Genomic DNA, 6,741 nt, shown 5'->3' on the forward strand with positions numbered 1-6,741 from the left:
CCCACCTGACAGCAATGATGGGGCGCTATTCCTCCCACTGATACCAATGATGGGGCACTATTCCTCCCACTGACACCAATGATGGGGCACTATTCCTCCCACCTGACACCAATGATGGGGCGCTATTCCTCCCGCCGACACCAATGATGAGGCACTATTCCTCCCACCAACACCAATGATGGGGCGCTATTCCTCCCGCCGACACCAATGACGGGGCGCTATTCCTCCCGCCGATACCAATGATGGGGCGCTATTCCTCCCGCCGACACCAATGATGGGGCACTATTCCCCCCACTGATACCAATGATGGGGCACTATTCCTCCAACTAATACCAATGATGGGGCACTATTCCTCCCACCGATACCAATGATGGGGCACTATTCCTCCCACTGACACCAATGATGGGGCACTATTCCTCCCACTGATACCAATGATGGGGCACTATTCCTCCCACTGATACCAATGATGGAGCACTATTCCTCCCACTGACACCAATGATGGGGCACTATTCCTCCCACTGACACCAATGATGGGACACTATTCCTCCCACTGACACCAATGATGGGACACTATTCCTCCCACTAAAACAAATGATGGGACACTATTCCTCCCACTGACACCAATGATGGGGCACTATTGCTCCCACTGACACCAATGATGGCATTTTAGACTGAGCAGCTAGTTTTTCCAGGGGCTGGGAAGGGGGGGTGGGCTTTCGCGGGGGCGGTTGGTGACGAGATGTTCACAGAGGCGGTCCTCTGCACTGTAATGTAAAGGGGCACTGTGATATAAAGGGGACTGCACTGTAAAGTGGCACTGTATTGATTACACTGCAGCCCCCTTTACATCACAGAGCCCCTTGCAATCAGGTCCCCCCCCTTTCTCTCTAATCACAGTGCCCCCTTATACTCTTTACCTCCCCTGCTCAGTCCTACCTTCGGCAGGGCAGAGGCAGGTTTCAGTGCATGTGTTCCCTCCAGGGTCCCCCTCCCCAAAGATGGTGTCATCCTATCAGCAAAGCTGCAGGGAGAGGAGCTGCAGCTCTCTACTGGTACATTCCCCTTCCCCCTAAAGCACGCGCACATCACTCCCATACTCAAAAAACCCTCCCTGGATCCCACCGACCTGAACAACCTCAGACCCATCTCCCTGCTGCCATTTACATCCAAACTCCTTGAGCGCTTAGTCTACAACCGCCTATGCTCTCACCTCAATGACAAAAACCTCCTCGATCCCCTACAGTCTGGCTTCCATCCCCTACACTCCACCGAAACCGCCTTACTCAAACTTACCAACGACCTGCTAACCGAAAAAGCTAATGGCCACTACTTAGTGCTCCTACTCCTCGACCTCTCCGCGGCCTTTGACACAGTTGACCACCCCCTCCTCCTTAAAAAACTATACTCTCTTGGCCTCAGAGACTCTGCTCTCTCCTGGCTCTCCTCCTATCTATCCAAGCGCTCCTTCAGTGTTACCTATAACGCTGCCACCTCCCCCTCTTTGTTGGGGTCCCCCAAGTCTCTGTCCTCGGGCCCCTTCTCTTCTCCATCTACACCTCCTCCCTTGGCCAGCTGATACACTCCCACGGCTTTAACTACCACCTCTACGCCGATGATACGCAAATCTACCCCTCGCCTCATCCCTTCAGTCTCCGCCCGAATCACTTGCCTTCTGAACGACATATCAGACTGGATGTCACTCCACTTCCTCAAATTAAACCTTTCCAAAACCAAGCTCCTAGTCTTCCCCCCAGCCCGTGCCCCCCCCCTAACCTTTCCATCACGACCAACAACGCCACCATCAGTCCCACTCCGCAAGCCAAAGTTCTAGGTGTCACTCTAGACTCCAATCTGTCCTTCCAGCCCCATGTCCAATCGCTGGCAAACTCATGCAGGCTCCACCTCCGCAACATCTCCAAAATACGTTCGTTCCTAACCCCAGACACTACTAAACAACTCGTTCACTCCCTTATTATCTCACGTCTGGACTACTGCAACTCCCTCCTCACCGGCCTACCTCATCACAGACTATCCCTGCTTCAGTCTATCCTGAACTCAGCGGCCAGACTCATCCACCTTACCAACCGCTCCGTATCCGCCACCCCCCCCCTGTCATTCCCTCCATTGGCTCCCTATTGCCCAACGCATTAAATTCAAACTACTAACACAGACATACAAAGCCATTCATAACGCTGCCCCAAACTACCTCACCGACCTGATACCCAAATACCACCCAACCCGTAATCTTCGCTCCTCACAAGACCTCCTACTCTCTAGTTCCCTGGTCTCCTCCTCCCATGCCCGACTCCAGGACTTCTCAAGGTCTTCCCCCATCCTCTGGAACTCACTACCCCAATCCATCAGACTGTCACCTACCTTCCTCACCTTTAGTCGCACCCTGAAAACCCATCTCTTCAGGGAAGCCTACCCCGCCCTCACCTAACTACCGATCTCCTCCACTCCTCCTACCACTCCATCCCCCACAGCCATTTCCTCCTGTACCACTATCCCCTCCCTCCTAGATTGTAAGCTCCAAGGAGCAGGGCCCTCGAACCCCTCGTGTATTGTTACTGTACTGTCTCATGTACTGTCTCCCACTATAATGTACAACGCTGAGCAAACTTTTTGGCGCTATATAAACACTGTATAATAATAATATTAACAAGCAGTGATTACCCGTGTTTTAATCTGAAAAGACCACCAATCTTCATGCAGATCTCCAGCTCCTCCTGCCCCCTGCTCTGCTGATAGGATGACATTATTGGCGGGGAGTGAGAGTCAAGTAATTTGAAACACAGGGCAGCCATCAGACATTTTTGGGCCCTTTACACAGCTTTAGGCTTGGGCCCCCCGGGCCTGACCACCAACATTCTCCTGGCCCCGCCCACTAGCCATCCCATTGAATCCACCCCCTGGTCATCCCACAGAGTCCTGCAGTGACCCACTTTAATTTTAACACTCTTACAACTTACTATATGAAAATTAAAAGTGTATTCAAAGTCATCAGGGCTTTCAAGATGTAATAGTAAGGAATTACAGTATATTTAGGCCAAAGAGCAGCACAGAGACATACTCATATATTCAGCAAAGAGACATCCCCAAATAGCAATATCAAAGAGATGGCCCAATCCAGCAAAGAGACATCGCCATCCAGCAGAGAGACAACCCAATCCAGCAAAGTGATGGCCCAGTCCAGAAAAGAGACATCCTCATCCAGCAAAGAGACATCCCCCATCCAGCAAAGAGAACCCAATCCAGCAAAGAAATGGCCCAGTCCAGAAAAGAGACATCCCCATCCAGCAAAGAGACATCCCCCATCCAGCAAAGAGAACCCAATCCAGCAAAGAAATGGCCCAGTCCAGAAAAGAGACATCCCAATTCAGCAAAGAGACAACCCAATCCAGCAAAAAGACATCCCAATCCAACAAAAAGACATCCTAATCCAACAAAGAGACATCCCCATATAGCAAAGAGACATCCCCATATAGCAAAGACACAAAACAAACCACACCCCACTGCTGCTATGAGCATTTGGCTGTAACACACACCAGATCAGTGCGCTCTCCTTAATACCCTGTGCAGCTGTCTTGGTGTGTTGGGCGGTGTTAGGAGATGCCCACCGTTGTCCTTTCATTAACACTGTATCCCCAGAGGCTGGCCCAAGAGCTGTGTGTCCCCTGCAGGTGCTTCCTGTGTGTCACTGGAGCCGTTTCTCCCACACCTCCCAGTTTGCTGGCACCAGCCCTGCTTTAGGCCAAATAGCGGGAGGTGAGCGGTGGTTGTGGTCTGTGTCAGTCCTGTTCAAACCGTGGTCACCGCTCACCTCAAGCTGTGTGGCCCAATCATCAACGGCCTGGTGGCCCCGGCCTACTGGGCAAATGCCCGGTGTACCCTATGGCCAGTCCAGGCCTGGATGGGGCAAAATGTTTCCAGCTGACGCCAATCATGAGGCACTATTAATTCAAATGATTCCAGTGATAGGGCATTATTCCTTCCACTGACATTCACAATGAGCAGGGCTTTTCTCAGAGAATAGGTGCAGGAACTCTCCCTTTCCAGGTCACTCCTTGTCTGCGGCCCCTACCCACCTCCGAGCACTGTTCCTTGGTTCTAGATCCCCCAGCAATAGTAGACCTCCCAGCACCAAAAGACCCCCCCCTCAGCAACAATAGACCACTCACAATATAAAACCCCATAGCAACAGCAATGGATCTCCCCTCAAACAGCAACAACAGAGCTTCCCAGCACAATAGACCCCCTCCAGCAAAAATAGATCCCCAGCAGACAGTATCAATAGACCCCCCCAGCACCACCAAGCACTCCTTGCCATTACATACATTCAGTGCTGGAGGTTCTGGAACTGCGTTCCCCCGCATTCCTGCTAAAAAAAAATCCCTGACAATGAGGCATTATTCCTATTCCACTAACCACGTGCACTGGGTGATATATAATTCCACTGCTAACTAATCATGAGCTCATTGAGTTTTTTGCCTTCCACTTACCACTGAGCCTGGGGCATTTCTACCAAAATGATACATGACTTTCGGCGTGAAGGTAAATATTCGGGTATTCGTCTGAACACCTGAACAGCCAAGATTCAGTCCAAATTTGTATTCAGGTCAAACCTCATCCCTATTAGTAAGAGGAAACATCTTAACTGACCATCAATACCACAACCTGCATATGTGGTCACATCAGTGGAGAAGATGGGTCATCTTCATATGTGGTCAGTCACACATCAGAGGAGAAGATGGGTCATCTTCATATGTGGTCAGTCACACATCAGTGGAGAAGATGGGTCATCTTCATATGTGGTCAGTCACACATCAGAGGAGAAGACGGGTCATCTTCATATGTGGTCAGTCACACATCAGAGGAGAAGACGGGTCATCTTCATATGTGGTCAGTCACACATCAGAGGAGAAGAAGGGTCATCTTGTAGGCCACAACCAAGTAACGTTCTTAGTTTATATGTCATATATTATTCAGCAATTTTTTTACCCATATTAACCACTTGCCCTCCTGAGGATTTCCCCCCCTTCCTGGCCAGGCCTTTTTTTTCGATACGGTGTGGTGTTACTTTAACTGACAATTGCACAGTCATGCAACACTGCAACCCAATTAAATTTACGTCTTTTTTTCCCATGAATAGAGCTTTCTTTCGATGGTATTTGATTGCCTCTGTGGTTTTTATTTTTTGCGCTATAAACAAAAAAAGACCAACAATTTTGAGAAAAAAACAATATTTTTGACTTTTTGCTATTAAACATGTCCAGTAAAAATATTTTAAAAATCTAATTTCATCATAACTTTAGGCCAAAATGTATTCTGCTCCGTGTCTTTGCTAAAAAAAATCCCAATACATGTACATTATTTGGTTTATGTGAAAGTTTAAAAGTTATAGCGTTTACAAATGGCGGCATATATACTGGAATTTATCCAAATTTTTTTTTTTTAATAGTAATGGCGGCGATCAGTGACTTATAGCGGGACTGCGCCAGGCATTCTGACACTGGGGGGAACTGTTTTGGTGTCACTGACATCCCCAGTGACACCAACACAGTGATCTGTGCTAATAAAAAGCCCTGACACTGTACTAATGGCACTGAGCAGGAAGGGGTTAACATCTGGGGCAATCAAAGGGTTAACTGTGTGCTGTTTTACTATGAGGCTGTGTGCTGTGTTACACTGTAAGCACACTGCTTTGTATGGCTCTGCTATGCAGAGCCATACAAAGCAGTGTGCAGGAGCTGACCGGAGAGAGATCTATCTTATTTATACACAGGTCTTTACCCCGTCGGAGATACTTGGCAATTACCAAGTGCCAGCAAGAAATCACCAGCTGGGACCCGGTGATTGACAGCCGAGGCCACAAATGGCGGTGCGAGTAGGGCACGTGCATGCCCCCTACCCGGAACTGCAAAATCACAGATATATACGTGATTTTGTGCACCCGTGCTGCCCTCTAGCAGTATTTTTGCTATAGGGTGGCACGGAAGCGGTTAAACTATGATTCAATAATATTTTGTTGTGGTTAGGATGATACAACATGTATACACTCGGGTTGATGTACTAAAACTGGAGGGTGCAAAATTTGGTGCACCTGTGCATGGTAGCCAATCAGCTTTAACTTCAGTTTGTTCAATTAAGCTTTGACAATAAAACAATAGCCTAACAAATAAAAATAAAAACATGCAAGGTTACAACTCTGCCCCGAGATACATCACCAACCTTGTCTCCAAATATCAGCCAAACTTTCCTCTCTGCTCCTCCTAAGACCTCCTGCTCTCTAGCTCCCTTGTTCCCTCCTCCGATGCTCGTCTCCAAGACTTCTACAGAGCCTCTCCCATCCTCTGGAAATCCCTACTCAACTATCTATCTGCCCAACTATCTCCTACTCTGTACACTTTTTCTCCCTGAAAACTCATCTTTTCAAAGAAGACTATCCTGCCTTCAGCTAACAAATTAATCTTTTATTTATGCTGCCAGTTCATCCCACACAGGTATTACCTTTTGTTCCACTAGCCCCTCCCTATTAGATTGTAAGCTCCCAGGTGCAGGGCCCTCCTAATCCTCTTGTATTTAATTTTATCATTGCTGTACTGTCTCCCTTTTTATTGGAAAGCTGCTGGTGTTATATAAATTCTGTATAACAGAGGTCTCCAAAGTTATTAAGCAAAGGGCCAGTTTACTGTGCTTTAGGGGGGCTGGAATGTACCCAGTGGGAGTAAGAAACGCCAC

Source organism: Staurois parvus, unplaced genomic scaffold (genome assembly GCF_062004578.1).
Source record: "Staurois parvus isolate SC_StPar_1 unplaced genomic scaffold, SC_StPar_1.0 ptg000432l, whole genome shotgun sequence".
NCBI classification, from domain to species: domain Eukaryota; kingdom Metazoa; phylum Chordata; class Amphibia; order Anura; family Ranidae; genus Staurois; species Staurois parvus.